The sequence below is a fragment of the Protopterus annectens genome, chromosome 5.part0 (assembly GCF_019279795.1).
Source record: "Protopterus annectens isolate FY-2018-M chromosome 5.part0, PAN1.0, whole genome shotgun sequence".
NCBI lineage: Eukaryota > Metazoa > Chordata > Ceratodontiformes > Protopteridae > Protopterus > Protopterus annectens.
Genome location: NC_056735.1, coordinates 972,099,501 through 972,118,961, shown reverse-complemented (window position 1 = coordinate 972,118,961; position 19,461 = coordinate 972,099,501). Strand labels below are relative to the sequence as shown.

Here is a 19,461-nt window from a genome sequence, read left to right as displayed (position 1 = left end):
TCATGCCCTCACAGGAGTTGACATCTTTTAATGGGCCAGAAAAGAATTAGGAATGTATGGTCAGAGATGTCTTAATCAGGGTTAGAACCACTACCTGTGGGGTATGACATCACCTTAACCAAAACATCTTTCACAGCATGGTCATTACAACAGCTATTGATATTATTGGCAAGTTTGTTTTAACCAAATCTGCTTTGTTACATAGTTTTTTTCTTAAAGGAAAACTGTTACTTTCCCCTTCTGTGCTTCATTAAAATGGAAATATATGATTAATAATTTTTATTGATAATACTTATTGGTAAAGGTTATTTTTTGCACCTTAAAACGAGTATATGTCATGTAGTACAGCAGAATATTTTTTTCTTAAAGGAAAACTGTTACTTTCCCCTTCTGTGCTTCATTAAAATGGAAATATATGATTAATAATTTTTATTGATAATACTTATTGGTAAAGGTTATTTCTTGCACCTTAAAACGAGTATATGTCATGTAGTACAGCAGAATATTTTGGGGTGTGGTGAGAGAAATAAATGTCACTATGTGTATGTGTTACTTTTAAGTTTTAGGAAATTATGATTTGCTTGAGTGGGGCATGCAATGTTGGATGGGCAAGAATTATACTTGTGACACACAATGTTTGACGTGCAAGACTGTATATTTCAGATTGCTTCAAACCTGACGTTCAGATGACACTATTTTTTTTTTAACTACATTCTGATTTTGGCTAGTCTAAGGCCATTTGCACCTTCCTGCGGCAAGCTTGGGACAGCTGTGGAGTGCTGCAGACTGCGGAACCATCTGCTGCATGTCCATGTTGGTCTGAAATGTGTTCACGTTGCTTTGGATACATATTCATGATCATCAAAATGACAAAATTCACGGAAACATCTCAGAACACATTTGTATACTATTATGATTCAAAGAGATGAATGTAAATTATCCCAATTTGCATATAATACATGTAAATGGCCTTGAATTTTTGCCAATAAGTTGAGCATCATCGTATTAATTCATCAGTAGTCAAGACAGGTGGCAAATGCAGTAAGAAAATACTTTAAAATATTATTTAATAACAAACAAACACTTAAAAATATAATTTCATTATTGAATTAAGGGTTATTTGTAATGAACTTACATGTATGATGTGCATGTTATGATAGCATTGATTGATTGGTAGATTTCTATCATTTTGAAGTTGGATTTCATGGCAGCAGCAGTGGAAATGTTTACTAATGAATGACAGAATATGATGATTACTCTGGTGCAAGTTACTGATTGTGTATACATGGTTATAAATGCAGTACTTTACTAGAGAGGATTGCAGTGCTAGGGATATCCACCGATATGTAATAAAGCTGATTTTTTTTGGAGTGATAGTGATGAATAAAAAATGGCAGTATTATCTGTACATGACAATGTGACAAAAGGGATTGCATTCATAACCTGAATGAACTGTAGGTATAATATTGCAATTTTGCATGGCTATGTTGACATTTCTATTATGTTATAATATGATTTGTGTTATTTAACAGTTTTATTTAATGTGGGTAGAAGGAGGACGTTGCCATGTTTTGTACTGTAAAAGCTGATTACACCCAAACAATACTGTCATACTTTCTGACTGTGGTCTTTTTTTTCACATGAAGTACTATGGAAAATATGGGATCAAACCAGAGAAAGGATAACTTCAGCCATGAAGAAAATTGTGTCCTTGTGGCAGCACTTAGAGCATAGGGGAACCTTTTTTGATAAATGGGAGCCCAGACAAGCCAAAAGGAAGAAGGTCTGGAGTCAAGTAGCTGTTGAAATCAGTACAGTGGGAGATAGAAACTGAGTACTGGTGCAGTGAAAGAAACTGTCAAATGATATGGTATTGCATAGTAAAAGCATGGCCTGGCAGAATGCAATTTCATGAACGACTATGGGGGGGTGCTCTGAATCTCATTCAATTAAATCCAGATGAGAAATATTTTCTGTCCATCTGTGGAATAACACAGATGAACAGAACAGTAATAATTAGAGGTGGTGTGGACACTGCTGTATCTTACCAATTATCTTGCCAGTGTCTGCAGCAGCAGCAACACTCAACTGCTCATGAAGGTTGGTTTAGAATGCGTAGAACACATTTATATACAGAAAATTGAATGCTGACAAAGAACAAAGTAACTAAACATGTCACAGATAATTATTATTAGGTGAACCTTATACATCAGCAAAGACTAGAAATAAAGGCAGTGTGCATAGTAAGTGCCCCACTCATCCATACACCCATCATCAATCCATACACCTGCCTCTTCAATTCCTTATAGTCTTTCCTACATAAAATGCCCCACATTTCTGTATATGAGAATTTAAATAAAATTCAAAATAAAGATGCTAAAAATGCTCTATACAAACACAGTTTAACATATTCTTCAGTAAATTATACTTTTTTGATTTAGAAATGGTAGAACATGACCCTAGAGGTGAGCCCTGGAAAACTGAACTAACATACAGAGAACTTTTTTGGCAACTAGTATTGGAGGCAAATAAATTCCCAGGGCTGAGTGAGAATATTTCCCTAGCCCCAGTGCTGAAACTAATGGCAGCTAAGCTTTAACAACTATTAAAATATAAAGAGGTATTAAGAAATATTTATGATTTTTTAAAAAAAATTTAAAAGGTTTTATGAATTTTTAAAACATAAAACTTTTACAATATTTTATACAATATGGTACTGTCTTTTTTTTCTTTTAAATATCCCAACTTTGAATTAGGGCTAAATTATATTTTATTATATTATTTTATTGTAAGCCACTAGATGGCAATATTAGTTCAGAAATAGTAGTTTTACTCCACTGGTCTTAAATAGACTAAATTAAGTAACTTTGAAAGCAGGGTTTTATTAATTTTATTAATGAAACACTTGTTCAGTTTTAAGCATACAGGTTAGGTCTAGGAAACATGGCTGTTTGTTTTATCATGTCCTATAAAGTAGATATACAAAAGGAGACTTTGAAAAGACTGAGCAGTATTGTCTTTTTAAATAATAAATTGAATGATTGTGTTTAATTATTTAATAAAGATGTTGCAATGATTTAAGAGGGGTATATAAGGGATAAAAGTGAGCAGCCACGGTGGTGCAGCGGTTAGCGTTGTCGCCTCACAGCAAGAGGTTCCCTGGTACGATCCTTGGCTGGGGTGCCTTCTGTGCGGAATCTGCATATCTTCCCTGTGGTTGCGTGGGTTTCCTCCTGGTTCTCCGTTTTTTCTCCCACATCCCAAAGACATGCTGTAGGTGGGTTGGACACTCTAAATTGGCCCTAGGTGAAAGTGTGTGTGTGCCTTCTGTGGATGGCTGGGTGCTGGGCTAGCAACTCGACACCGTAAAACTCCACTGCCAATCATAAGCAGACAGGTGATCTGCTGTGGCAACCCCTAAAAGAAGAAAATATAAGGGATAAAGGTGGTCTTACTTGCTATCTGATGAAGTCCTGTAATTGTGGATGAAACATGGTGATACTATTAGGCGTTACTGTAAATAAGTTGCTTAGCGGACTACAGGAGCACTGACTTTTTATTGAGACCTCCTTGGTGCTGTTGTTGGTTTTGTTTAGTGGTCTTCTTTTTTGTGTTTTTTACATGGTTAGCATCAGAAACATACAGTTCAACTATACCAATAAATTTAGCTGATGTCAACAGCGGAATGGGTGTTGCTACTGCTGCTTCTGATGATAACACAGTTATATTTAGGAGGCAGCCTGAGGGAAATGCTAGACAGCCCCCAAGATTAATGGCAGGATTTCTCACTCCACAACATATTAGTAACTCAGCAGAAAGTCACAGTGCAACACAAAGTCAAGCTCAAGTTGACATGCCATTTATAGTTGTGCAGGAGTATCTACAAACCAAGAGGAACACTTTTAAGATGATGTCAGGCATTCAGAGTTAGCAGTTAGCAGTTTCCACAGTGACACTTTTATGAAGGGGAGACAGACACAGAAACGTCTTATTGCTACTCCAGGAAACACACAAAGCACTGGCTGCCCAACAGAAAATGTACCATGACATTATTAGGGTTCAGAGCACTGCCACAGACAGTCAGCTGCAAATGGTTAGAGTCCTCTAGGCTTTGTATGATACTTTCCAGCACTACTTGAAATGTCAGAGTAGGGATAATGCCATGATCACACTGATGTGTAGTATGGCGGCACACCAAGCATCAATGGCTACCTCCTTTTGTACACTAATTAGGACATCCTAGAGCCAAGCAGGAGTCACTCTTGTAAGGGACAGAGTACTAGGTACTTTCCAAACATGTAGTGGAGATAACATGATATTAACATTACTTCTCAGGACAGTGATGTTAGTAGTCAACGTAAACAAGCACAACACATTTAACACAGACTATGCCAATGTTCATCTACAACTAGCAGAAACTCACATTTATAGTCATGATCGCAGTCATGCAGCTGTGCCAGATGAATGACAGCAGGATCACCTGCATCAATTAGGTCACAGCACTGGACCAACTCACATTACAGTTTTTGTGGTAGCACCTCCTCCAAATCAGTTGTACCATCGCCTAGCCTTTCAATAGGAGATATGTATGACTCATTCAGTCTTGAAATACTGCAAATCAGCTTCAAAGACACAGCTATTTGTTTAACTGGAATGGATGTTTGGGGGGTACAAGTATGCAAATGCATGCATTTCATCCCTGTAAAACAGTAAGCACACCATCAAAGTATTATAAGTAATTTTCATTACATTTGCAATGTGTTAACTCAGGATGTATTTCACTGTTGTCAATATTCATTGCTTTTGTATAATTAAGTAATTATTAAAGCAGAACGTATATAAGAAAGCAGACAAAATGTGAATTGTTTTCTTTATGATGCCATCCAACATCACTGAACAGTGGTCTGTGAGCACTCCGGCATAGCAATCGTGAGTATTATTTTTTAACAGATAAAACAGTATTTTAAGATGAGATAGAATATAAAAAGAAGTTGTTGTTGTGCCTTTTGGCTTTTCCCGGTTAGGGATCGCCACAGCGGAACTCCAGTCCACTAATGATTGGCAGTAGATTTTTACGTGCCGAGTTGCCGTCCCTGATGCACAACCTTCAACGAAGATATGCCCATTCACGCATGTCTCCACACAGAAGACGCTTAAGCTGAGAATCGAACAGGACAACGTCTTACTGTGAGACGACAACGCTACCGCAGCACCACCACGTATATAATTCATTTTCTTTACATTTGAAATGTCTTAACTCCAGATGTATTTCACTGTTGTCAATATTCTTTACTTTTGTATAATTAAGTGATCATTAAAGCAGAAATTATTTTCTGTTTGATGCCTTTCAACATCACTGAACAGGAATCAGTGAACACTCAGACATGACACTAACATGAGCATATTTTCGAACAGATAAAAATATTCTAAGATGACAGAAACTGTCAGATGAACAGTGAAAGCAAACCATGTACCACATAGGACAGACCACAGACCACTGCATGCACCAATTCTACTCTATGTGATTTTACAATAAAAGAAACACCAACCTGAATGTCATAATCCATAGCTGTAGACAAAATGTCACCTCTTCACCTGTGCAGCTGCATGCTGTGCACAAGTCTGCAGCATGGGGTCCCTTACTACTGCTACTGGCTGGTAATCACTAGTCATACAGAGGCTAGAAATGGGAGCTGCAGTGACAGCATGTGTCAGTTCACCAACAGACTGCGCATGATCATGTTATTCAGAAAGCAACATGCAGTAAACATCCTGCACACAGTAACTGGATCATACCGAAATTCACCCCCAGATTCCTCCAGTCACCTGAAATGGCTCTTCAGTAGACCAAAGACCCTCTCAATAACAGTATGGGTCTGGAACATTAATGTGTTATTCATCTCCTCTGCAGCTCCACCTGGATTTCTCACTCCAATGGATATCCAGCATCACATTGAAAAAAAAAAACAAGAGAAAAATAGAGGGGGGGGGTGGGACAAAAATGTATACAACAATACATTTTAACATGAATAAGTACTTAAATACAATATAAAAAATATTTTCACTAACTAAAAAGATGACCACTGGACATCCTACAATACAGGAAGAGGTAGTAGAGTGAGCTAGTGTACCAGATATGAGAAACATGAGCACTGTCAGTATGCTGTGCAGAGATCTTGCTGGTAAAGTCCTATGCATCACACACTACCTGGCAATTGATAAAATGGTAGCCATGCCTGTTTTGGTAACAATCACCCTGTAGACCAGAATGAGTCCTAATTATAACATGGGTGCAATCTATCCCATTAAGTATCTCAGGGAAAAGTGCCAGCCCATAAAAGGCATGCATCTGTGACCAACATAGAAAAGTGGGAACATTTTACTATGAATTACAAAATATGTAAAATAGACTTCATTAGCATATGAAGATTTACTTCAATCCTCATTTACTTTTCATAATTCACACATTTTCATAAGCTCATTGTGCATTTGTATAAATGGCCTATATAAATTGCTGCATAAACACTGCAGATTTCTTCAGTGCATTTGCATAACTGACTGGTCATATTCATCTTTAAAAAGAAATCCAGACATATGCAGGCACAGATCCTGACACACAAACATGTGTCCACTGTGACGCCCGTGCCCTGGAACAGCAATCAAGGAGCCTCAATCCTCACCACTAACACCAGAGAGGGAGTCTCATATATGAGGAAAGTATAACAAATACACACAGTAAAGTGCAATTTCCCGTAAGAGCACCCAGAGATCACAGTCAGTCTGGGGCTGGTCGCTCCCTTGCTCTCCAGGTCCCCAATAAGACTCCACACTGGCACAGCTATAGGGTCCAGATCTCAGCCTAGTGGGCAAGCTAAAACATCTAGCACCCTCACTGTCCAAGTGCTTTGTGTCCCTGCTGAAGTAGCTGACACACACACACACACACACACACACACACACACACACACACACACACACACACACACACACACACACACACACACACACACACACATACACACACACACACACTTTGAGAAGAGTTTATACAACCATACAGACACTTCTGGGGAAGGCTGGCACAGGTTCTCCAGCTGTGTCCCTTTTACCCAGACTATATGGTAGTACCACTTGTCACCACCCACTGATAATTGTCTGCTACTCAAAGGCCCTTAAAAGGGTGTACAATTATTACTGTGCAATATTATTATCCAATTGGTAGTATAGCCCAGGGCTAAAGCTATAGGAGTGGCTTTGTACAATTTTACCAAAGGCATACAAGTACTCTAAAGAGCTTAAATTATCTCTACACAAACCAGCCACAGTTAAAAGATTTTAAAATATTTAATAATAAATAATTAAAACCACAAGACAGTACGTTCTACTACTCAGTGCTAGTCAAGAGTTCAGAGATCACACAAAAATACTTAAAATAAATCAGTAGTACAGTTCTGACATCACAGAAAAACACTTAGTCTAATCTTTCTAGTTCCTAGCTATTTTTAAAAGAAAACACAAGTCTAAGATAACTTACATATGAGCAAGACAGTGCTATGAGTTGGATGATCAACACAAAAATGCTTAATGCCTTCTGATTCTCTTTGTTTAAATTGAAATCGCAGTTCTGATAAACATTACATCATTTTTTCACTTTCCTGGTGTTCCCAGGCCAACAGAAACTACATTTACATTCTTTTACACCTAGGCAGAAACCAGAGCAATAAAAATACATTTGCATCTTTAAATATAGCAATCTAACTCTTGGTTAAAACAATAGAAAGAATGTGCTAGCCCAAACGGAATTACTCCAAATCTTTAACTTCAAAGGACAGGCATGAAATGCTTGTCTTAGCTTTCTTTACAGCAGAGGGCAATGTTGTTACATTTTTTTTGAAGTTCAACATTTCACAGCATATTTTTCATTTAAGAAAACAAGTCTGTAATTCAACATTCATATTTACAAATGACAGAACTGACTGCACAATTCTATCTGGCTAGGCTGGCAGCCTTCACACACACACACACACACACACACACACACACACACACACACACACACACACACACACACACACACACACACACACAACTCCCCACCACTTCACAAACAGGCACACATGGACAGACAGACAGACACACACACTTACTCACACATGCACAGGCACATGCAACACACACTAGAAATATCTACATTTCCTTGATAACAAAATCTGCAAAACACATACTTTATAAGTGACCATATCAATGAATGTATCATATTTTACACAACCATAATGTAAATGAATGTATGCAACATAAATTAAATGTCTTGTACATTCAAAATATTATGCGCATTATAGAATTTACTTTAAATTCTCAAATCTAAAAAATAATAAAAAAAACATTAAAAAGGAGACCTTACCGGGAAAATAATTTATAATTGTGTCCAAAGGTCCCATTATGTGAAACTGCCCTCTGTCAAGATTGAGAGATATAATAAATGGCACAACACATTATAGTGCATGGACAACTGCAATTACATTTTTCAAAACTGGGAAAAAGCAAATTTGTAAAGCAATTTCCTTGCCTAATATCCTTACAGAGGTAATAAAAGCTGACATTACTGGCAAGAAAGAAAAAGTGGCAAAAGGGAAAATAACTTTTCAAAGCTTTTACTACTTCACTAACCACGTTTATAAATATAAAGCATGTCAGAACAAAGTATCTAACAGCTTTAATGCCATGAGTTCTAGCACTTTGTTTCAACTTGTTGTTCATACCTCACAACTATTCCTGGCTTTGTAGAATGTTTATGATTTTGCCTTAGATTTTGTTCTTTCTAGTATTTTTTGTCAGCAGTCAGAGATTCACAAGTACTTCCTATGGTTCTAAAAATTCATCTTGAAGCAAAATCTGATGTTCTATTAACTTTTTAATGAATTAGTGGATTATTTAAAAATCTGTCTCTGATTTTGATCCTTTGACTCAACATTATTTTTGTATTTGTTAAGAATTATTAAGAAAAGAAGTTGAGAGGTATGCTGCTGTCTGACAGCACCCATTAAGTGTTTTGCCAGCTTTCTAAGCCAATAAAACAGCTAGCAGTCCCACATTGTCCCTTCTTTATGTGACTGGCAGTAAGTGGAGCAGATAAGGCTCTATGCACACCATATATTTAAGACTGGGTATTAATGATCATAACATTAATGATCATAACTCATTATTATGTGTTTTTCACTTAAATGCCAAGATTTGCACTCAAGGTAAAAATTTTGGCATTCACATCTCAAACATATAAAATTGTTATGATCAGATACCTTATCATAATCCTCTATATGATGTAAATAAGTTATAATCACACCTAGCCTGATTTTCTCACCTTTATCAGTTCTATTATATTAGTCTCTGAGCAAAAAAAGAGTTCAGCTTCACATACATGGCGTCAAAAAAATCTAATAGGAACTGGCCTGCAGACTGTCTGATTTAAGTGTTACTGTATAATTCATGTTTGTGAAGAGGGTTGAAGTATAACACAGGTTAGCTAGCATGGTTCTTAACGGTGTGTACATGTTTGTTGCCAGTTTTTAGGTACAGAATGGTATATGGATACATAGTCATAATTTCAATAGTGAATGCTCAATGTTGAAAACTGGAAATTGAAGTCAACAGAGATTATTAACAAAACTCACTTCATTTAGGTAGTGACCAATATGTTTTATCCATGTACCAGTCATCTAAAATATTTGTAAACTCTCTATCATTCTCATTTGTAAAGTCAGTGAATTCCATTTCTTTCCTGCTCTAATTTGGAAATAACTATGTCCCAACCTGTTTGCATAATAATGCTATCCAGCAGAGACTGATCATTTCTTGTTGTCTCATGATATGTAAACTTGATCCCCAAAGTGTTACATAATTCTGCGTTACCGTAGCATTTAAATATTGAAATAAGGTCACACCTAAACAGTCGCTAAAAGATAGAAAAGAGGTTTAGCCACATCACGAGTACTTGATAGTCTTCGTATCTTCCTTGTAAAGAGCCTCTGAACCCTCTGAAGTCTAGAAATGTTTTTTCTACAGTACCTCCAAATCCAAATAGTGAGGGAATTGTCTCTTTTTCATTTTGTGCTTCCATGCTTTTATATTCTGCATATCATTTACCTGCTTAAAGCTGCATTTCATATCTCCCCCATCCTGCCATCCAAGCAAAGTTAAGCACCTTTGACTGTTAAATCACACTTAAGTTATTTTGAGTAATTACTACTGTTTCCTGCTTTTATGTGCATTTCACATTTTGCAAAAAGAATTGCTGTTCCTCTCATTGTTACTGCAGTAAGTACGCCTTGAAATTGCTATCAGCAAGGGATTTCCAGCTAGTTGTTTAAGTGGTTTGTGGTAGCACTGCACTTGTGTGTTTCTGTTACTATGTTTTTACATTAGGATGACTGGGCTTATTCATCTTGTGGCAGTGGACATCTTTGAAAAGGTCACTAAAGCAATGGATGATGGGGAAACCAATGCAATAGTCCACTCAGAAATTGTCAACAAACTTACTGAACTAGGTATAATCCTCTTTATAACACTCTGGATAGCTAGCTGGCTCACTGATAGGAATGAAGAAGTTTGAATCAGTGAGGCTACCTCCACAAAGAGATCAGTCACTAGTGGATCCACCCATGGCTATGTGCTAGGCCCACACCTCTTTAACATCTACTTCTCAATGTTAAAGGCCACTGGCTAACCAAGTTTGCAGATGACTGCAAACTGGGAGCAGTAATTAAATCCCTCTAAGATGAGAACATCCTTCAGGATGATCTAGTTAAACACAAGGTTGGTGCAAAAGCCATGGCTTAAAATGCAATACCAAGAAATGAAATATAGTACATTTTTGGGAAGTCTGCCACCCCAGGTAACTACTTCATCAATAAAACAACCTTAAAAGTTGATCAACTATTCACTGATCTGGAAACGTATGTAGATAGAAACTTAGCTTTTGACCAACATTTGTCCATGGAAGTAAGAAAATCCTTCTATATTGCTCAACTTATAAGGAAGGGCATTTCATCTAAGTCCAGAGAGGTCAGACCACATCAGAACCATCAGAGAGTATAATGCCCCCTTCGCTATGTAACTGACCAGACACATGCAGAACTTCCACAAAGGTTCCTTAAAAAAAGAATACAGGGAATAAACACAATGTCCTAAGCTGATCATCTCAAAGCCCTGTCTTTTTGCTTAGTATCATACAGATTTCTGAGACATGATCTTTGCATGGCATACAAAGCATCCCTGGACCCTGTTTTGATCAACCTTTTGCACATCCACAAAATGAACAACATCAGAACTATTAGATTAAAAGACTTAAATTTGATCTGCAACATAAACAGGACATGGTGAAGAGACAAATATTTTTTCTAATAGGATTCCCATTCTCTGGAACAGGTTCCCCATTTATGTGAAGTAGAGTTCGGCCTATTCCTATTTAAATGCAACTTGAACCAATGGATGGATAATTGGAAATTCACCCCTGGTCTGGCTGCTATGGCTGTGATGGACAGGAGCAGCCAGCAAATCCCCCCCTATAAAAATCAAATTTGTGGGGCATATTTGGGTTGCACAGTTAGGTTTATAAAGTCCCTAGTAGTCCTTAGTGTAGTTTATGACCTGTGAACCTATGAAACTATGATGATCCATATTCCATGACTGGAATCATGGCAGCCTCATCCCTAGAAGACACTGTTCTTAATAGGATCCAACTGAGTGAATATGCATTTTTAAGTATTTTATTTGCCTGCTCCTCAACATTTAACAACAGAATGGTCAGAAAACAAGTGGAAATGAGATAGTTATATTTTTTAAATCAACATTCTGAGGGGACATAACCATACCTAGGATACTTTCACCTCTTATACGCTGGTGAATATGCTAATATTTGTTCCAACTCCCAGTAGAAAAGCAAGAAAATAATTATCCATATATAATTTGTATTACATATACCGTAAAATAAGTCTGATTCTCTGTGGTTTCTACAGAGATATATTCGAGAAGACATTTAGATTCCTTGATTAATCACTCTTCTAATTCTGAAATAACCAAATCATTGCTGCACTCATTTTTTTGTACTTTAAGTCATAGTTTTCACAGTACTGGCAATCATTCAGTGAGCAGTCTTCGCTAATTGTATTGATTGTTATCTCATTCACTTCATAATAATAACATGATTTGCTTAGATGCTGAAATGTGATATTCAGTTTGGTTAAGAAGTTCATAGAAATACAAAGAATTGAAAAGGAGGTCAGCACACTGTCATGATGATATGCAGACATATTTGTACATTGCTTTGCCTTGCCTTAAGCAAAACATTTAGTATTTCATACCATATATAAGAGAAGAGTCCAACTCTTTTGTTTAATATAAAGAATTCAATAAGTCATCCACTGTAAATTGTCTCTGCGGCTAAGCTGACATGTGATCACCTAAAATACACATTTATGAGCATGACTAGCAGAGTTTTCACATTTTCTTGGATTTCTGAAAGTACTGAATTCATGTTTGGTATATATATATATATATATATATATATATGTGTGTGTGTGTGTGTGTGTGTGTGTGTGTGTGTGTGTGTGTGTGTGTGTGTGTGTGTGTGTGTCTGTGTGTGTATGTGCATCTGAGTCTCTTGGGCAGCTGTACTGGTAGGGGGTTAAGGGATGCATTTTCTTATGGTAAGTCATCAGGTTTCACAGGATTAGAGGCAGCAGCAGGGATAAGGTCAGGGTTAATGCACAAGTAAGTCCCCTGGCTATTCTTAATCATATGTACTAACCCTAAACCTATCCCTGCTGCTGCCACTAACCCTAGCCTTAAGTATTACTTTACCAAAAACTATTTCAGCAACAGCATCACTATTTAGACAAAAAAATGTATCAGTGTTATGTTTCCCTTTCATTAAGTGAGTGTTTGTTTGTTTTCCTTTTATGATTGGTTTAGTTTCATTATATTTATATTATAATTTTTTAAAATGTTTTTATAATTTTATTATTTAGAAACTGATGCATGTACATTGATTACACATATATATCTTTAATGCTAGAAGATAATATATATGGCTAGATATAAGTTAAGTGGCAAACATTGTACTAGATGCCTCTGTTCTAACAAAATAAATACATAAATACATGTTGCTGCTTATGTTCTAACAACTTTTTCATGACATATTTTCCAGGATGATATTTTTGGTTCTGAAGAAAGAAACATTAAGATGTTGCAAAATACGAGTATTCATCACATGACTTTCATTCTAGTTGGCTTTCCAGGACTTGAAAAATGGCAAAAATGGCTATCCATTCCATTTTGTCTGATGTACATCTGTTCTATTTCAGGAAACTCAACAATAATCACAGTCATCAAGTTACACAGAAGCCTGCATGAACCTATGTATATTTGCATGTTGATGTTGGCAGCCCAGGATATTCTGTTGATGAATATTGTTTTGCCCAAATTACTTGGGATATTATGGTTTGAAACAAATGCTGTTAGCTTGGAAATGTGTCTAATCCAGATGTATTTTCTTTATTTTGTTGCATTCTTTGGAACATCAATGTTTGCTTTAATGTCATGTGATCGTATTTTGCAATATGCAACCCTTTAAGGTATAGCTGTATTGTGACGAATAATCTAATAATAAAAGTTGCCATTTTTATCATTGTGTTTTGTGCCTCGGCTTCATTTCCTTTACCGCTGCTTGCCTCACAGCTATCATACTGTAGCACAAACATGATCCTGCATTGCTATTGTGAAACTTTAGCTCTGATGAGCATTTCTTGCTCTGACTTAAAAATAATTGATACTTATGTATCTCTCATAAGTTATACAGTAGTGTTGATTGACAGTGTTTTCATTGGATTGTCTTATATTTTTATACTTAAAGCTGTGCTGCAAATGAAGTCTAGGAATGCACATCAGAAAGCCATAAGTACTTGCATTTCCCATATTATTGTTATTGGATTTACTTACTCTGCAGGAATTGTTTCTTTTCTGATGTACAAATATGGATCTAATATTGCTTCATACAATCGAATAATGATGTCTGTTCTTTACACAATGGTTCCACCAGTTTTACATCCTTTAGTATATGGAATTAGAACAAAAGATATTAGGCATTATGCAATGAAAGATCTAAGAAGCATTAGGGATATTTTTAAGAAAGTACAAACTTTGGCATGAGTTGTATTCAAAAATGTAACAAATATTAAACATGCACCATATATGTTCTTTAAATTAAGTAACATTTGTCCACTTGTAGGTCATTTTGTCCATGTTGCATTTGATCAAGGGCTGCAATTTGCAAGATGCTTTTATTGATTATCTGACTTAAAGGCCACAAACAGTTTTATTTGTTTTATTTTGATGAAAGAAACAACTTTTGTTAATTTCATAGAATGCATTGCTAGATACTAATGCATAGTCATACTTTAGTTTTTCATGTTAATTCTGAAGACTATGAAACCATTGCCATATTTACAAACTGCATGTTTTTATATCTGCTTATTGTGGTTCTCATTTAAATCAGATTCCAGTTTTTCCTGTTTCTTTAAAGTTGATGAGTTGATTGTTAGTTTGAATCAAATATAATAAACGCAGTGCTATACACACATATAGAGACACGTTCTTTAGCTTCAAACCTTCTTTGTGCAGCAGCCGACCAGTTACTGAGATTAACATTTACAGTGTCCTGCCTTGTTTGTAGTTCATTTCACCTTTGGTGGAGGTTCGCATTCATGATCGTTTGATGATTTTGCTTCAAAATAGCACAGTGACTTTTTTATCTGTTTATTTACTTACTTATTTAATATTTGACAACCAGATATGAGTACTGGTGTATTGATCATTTTTATCCATAACCTATGACAGATGCAGAAGAAACATGAAACATTTCAAATGACTGAAGACATTTGTAGAGAAACAACTAAGAGGACACAGAGTGATGCAGAAATAAAATCAGCAAGAATAGGGGAAGTAATACTGCTGAAAAAGAAAATAATCCTCAAGATGTGGTTTGAACCTTCATGTAGTGGTTCTTGTTTATACACAATCTCATCAGGACAATAATGATGCATAGACTGAGTACATGTTATATATCATGAAGAAAGACAAGATAAACAATAAAAGAATAGTGGGTGCACAAGACCCAGGATAAACAGCTTTCAATCTTTGTTTAACCACTAGTGCCAGAACTATGGAAAAAAGACAGCATAGAATCACAAGAACACAGAAGCATTTATACCTAAGGACAAGGCCATGCTGCGAGTGACCCTCATTTAGTAGCAATCCACAAAAAAATGACAGGCTAAGCATGAGGTTTAAGAGGAGGTATAACCCAATAAAGTGCATTACAGAGGATAAGAAAGAGATTAGGTATTATTGTTTATATTATGCCACAAACCCAGAGTTTTGTGCAGATAATATATATAGAAAGAGAAAGATGGAAGTTAGAGGAAAGGAAAATTCTTGTACCAGAAAGATTGTTAGAAGCTGCAGATAAAAAATAAGGTATTTAATAGAACAGATAAGAGCAAAATAATACATAGATAAAGAAACATTAAGCCATCTGGAAAAACATGATTGGAGAAGCACTGAATGAAAAGCACAAAAAACAGACATAATCAAAATTCATAAACTGGAACGTGGACTTGGAAAAGAGAAAGAAATCTGATATAGCACTATATTTATATAGAAAAATAAAGCTGCAGTGACCCTTATAACTGTGATGATGTGAGGTATTGCCAGCTATGCCAGGAGAAGTAGGACAGTAGATGTATAACATATGCCAGCATAGCTAGGTGGAGCTTTGTAAAAAAACTGAATGTCATTTGTATATCAAATTAATTTGCACAGGTGCTTGTGCTGAAAAATTAATTTGTAAAAGCTGCTTATGTTAAAAATGTCCCAACAATGGGTTCTACTGAAGAGAAAATAAATATGCCTGTATGTCAGACTGTATTGCAACTGTTGAAATGAATATATTGTAACAGAGGGTGCTGGAAGAGAAGATGTTAATCTCAGTCCAGCTAACTTTGAAAAATAGTCTGAAATTAAATTACCTGGTTTAGGCCATAAAGATTGTATCTTACAGTTCTGATTGCAGCCAGAGATAAAATGATTGTGAAAACCAGGACTAAGAATCCTACTGTACTGTCCTTAAGGGTGAACTAATTGCTGCCCTGGAAGGGTGGAAGTTTTTGAAATGGTTTTATAGATTCCAGATGCTATAACACATCTTAGTAAAGTTCTATGTGTGTGTGTATATGTAGTGACACATGTGCAAGATTCTGTCTCAGCTTCTAGTAAAGGGGGTAGTGTGGGAACTATATATTAGGGTTCCAGAGGCATGTGATGTCATTCTGTAATCTAACAGTGAAATAATGTTTTAATACTAGATGAGACAGAAGTCTCAGGGTAGTCTATTGGTGAAAACTGACAAAGAAGGACCACTCACCCACATCATCTTACCTTGCTCTAGTAAGTGAACTAAGGGACAGTAATTCTTTAGATCGGTCAGGAAAATATAGTGAGATTAGTTAAGCATTGTTTTTCTGTATCTATGTGAATCTTTCCATCAGGTGTTATTTTCAATATTCTTTGTGAACTCTGATGTTTATTGTAAATAGATATTTAGTATTCTCATATTCTTTTATTATTTATTATTACATATATTTAAACTTTTCATTGTGGTTGGTCTTTTAGAGAATATTTTAACCTTTGAGAATGCTTATACTTGTTTGGTGACACTGTGGCTGCTCTGAAAGCCTTGCTGTGTGGTCAACATTACCATTCGTAGTATTAATTTCACTCAGTATAATTGGGTACCCTGGCAACAGCCTTAGAATAGCTAGCTTTGTTGGTGTTCCGGTAGCAGTGTATCGTCCTTATAGTCTGGGCAGAGGTGGTAGAGTTATTGAATTTGTGCCAGCCTTTCCCAGGTGTGTGTGTGTGTGTGTGTGTGTGTGTGTGTGTGTGTGTGTGTGTGTGTGTGTGTGTGTGTGTGTGTGTGTGTGTGTGTGTGTGTGTGTGTGTGTGTGTGTGTGTGTGTGTGTGTGTGTGTGTGTGTGTGTGTGTGTGTGTCAGCTACTTGGAACAGGGACACTGAGAGCACTGATTTTACAGAGAGGGTGGTGGAGGACTTGACCTGGAACACCCAGCTAAGGACTTAACTCTATAGCTGTGTATTTGGGGAGTCTTAGTTGAGGCCTGGAGAGAAAGAGGGAAACCCAGCCCCAGGACAGGAGTGTGTTCCCTGTGTGCTCTTAATGGAAATTGTGCTTCTTGCAGAGAGCTAAATCTGGAAATACTGTGTGTAGCTATTTTTTATTCCAAGTGAGCATCCCTCACCAGTGTCAATGGTGAGGATTGAGGCTTCTTGATTACTGGCCCAGAGGAGGTACGTCTGAATAACCAAAAACATTTGACAATATATGTAGGCAAAGACATCCAGACATGTGGGTAAATTTTACAAAGGGAAAAATAAAAACATGGAAGTGGAATTTACTGCTACAGAAAAGCAACAAATAGAAACTGAAACAGACCAACTTTAGAAGCAAGGTTTCACTAAAGGAAAATCAACAGTGAGCAACTTAGTTAATTTTTATGGCTATATAACAGGAGCTCTTGATCTCAGTTTCCTTGTGCAATTTTTTGGAATTAACCAAGGCTTTTGATAGCTTATCTCATGTGGTTATTATAAAATGTTTAAGTGCTTACAAAATAAACAGTTACATTACAAGGTAGATTGGAAATTGGTTACTGGGAAGAAAACAGAGCATTAAGATTCAGAGTGTTCACTCTAATTATCTTGATGTCCAGGCTGCCATTGCTCAGAAATCTGTGTTAGCCCCTGCCTTATTCAATCTGGTGTTATCAACATTTCCTAAGAACAAAGAATACTGTTAATCAAAGTATGCTGATGATTATAAAATTGGATTTACTCTACAGAACTTTCTGATGTAGCTGAGCTAAATTAATATGTAAACTTAGCAACTGAGCAAAAGACATAGGATTATAATTTACTACAGACAAGTGCAAAGTTATGCATTTTTCAAATAAAATTATTAAACAACTGTTTTACTTGATGGCTTCTCAAGTAAAGGACGTCAAGGAATATAAAGACTTAAAAATGCTGATTACTTCAATTTTTTCTTTTTAATTTCATTACTGAAACATATGAGCTGTTAGAAGGGATGAAAGTGTATTGACACTAGTATTCAAAAGTTATATCAGACCTCTCCTAATATATAATAATTCATTCTGTGCCTATACAAGGGAAGGCTGGAGGGAGTTCAGAGGAAATTTACAAACAAAATTATGAGTTGAAGAAAATGGGATATGGATCATGATTTGAGACATTAAAAATTATTTAACATATTTTATAGGATATTTGGGCTAAATTAATCTCAGAATAATTTTTTATGATCCAATTCTGCAAATCATGTTCAAATTACAGATTAATACTTCAGTTAAAATGCATAAGCATAACAATATGCAGTTTATAATGAAAATGGGCAATTCTGTGATGAGGTTTCAGTATATTTCTACTAGAATTACAAGACTATGGAATGAAATCCCATTTAATGTTAAACAATCTAAGAGCTTAGACATTTTTAAGATAGAATTTAGATACATTTCCTGGAAGAAAGGCTTACATACCATATTTGGAGGAATCAGCATTTCTTGACAGCCAATCAGCCTAAAATGCTGCCTTTAAACTTATGAACTTATAAGACGTGAAGAGTTTAGTGTGGAGACTCCATTACAGGGCAATAGCTCAACATGGTGAGTCAACGTATCCCTAGGGAATCATGCAAGAGACAGAGCAGGGCACTTTTGGGAAGATACACCACAATATGAAATTTTGGACCCTTCTGCAGGCAGCTTTGTACAAAGTCCAGGTTGGGACTTTTTTCCCAAAGCAGGTAAAAGAGCAAAAAAAAAAAAAAAAAAAACAAGCAAAAAGAGTGTCCTCAGTCAACAAGAGAATGATCTAATGGAGGATCTACTTAATTTAATAGAAATGCCCAGAAATATTAAATAGATGACAGAAAGAAACTATAGAAAATGAATAAGATCAAAAGTATTACAGGACTGAAAAAAACAGATGAGCACGATAAATGGAACCACTTAGAGAGATGAGCGATGTAACAGAAATAATCAGACTGTAATGCCATGCAGATAATCTAAAGACAGATAAAGTGTTACCACAAAAATGCAGAGTAACAAAAGAGAGAGAGAGAGCAAGTAAAATGTTATCATGACAGCTTCAAATAGAACTATAAAGCAGCTAAGGCAAAATGAATCATTAGTAGAAAGTTACTGAAAATGGAACAGATAATTAAAAACCCTTGGAAGGATAGATGTAATAAAAGCAATACACAACATAAGAACAAATCTTAAACAATAAACTAAGAATATCAGCATAAGCATAAAAAACTT

The 19,461-nt window shown here is 36.0% G+C and overlaps 1 pseudogene; it reads left to right on the top strand.

The window, feature by feature from the left end:
- Positions 1-13,237: 13,237 nt before the first annotated feature.
- LOC122802301 lies at positions 13,238-14,202 on the top strand (annotated as a pseudogene).
- The last annotated feature ends 5,259 nt before the right edge of the window (positions 14,203-19,461 follow it).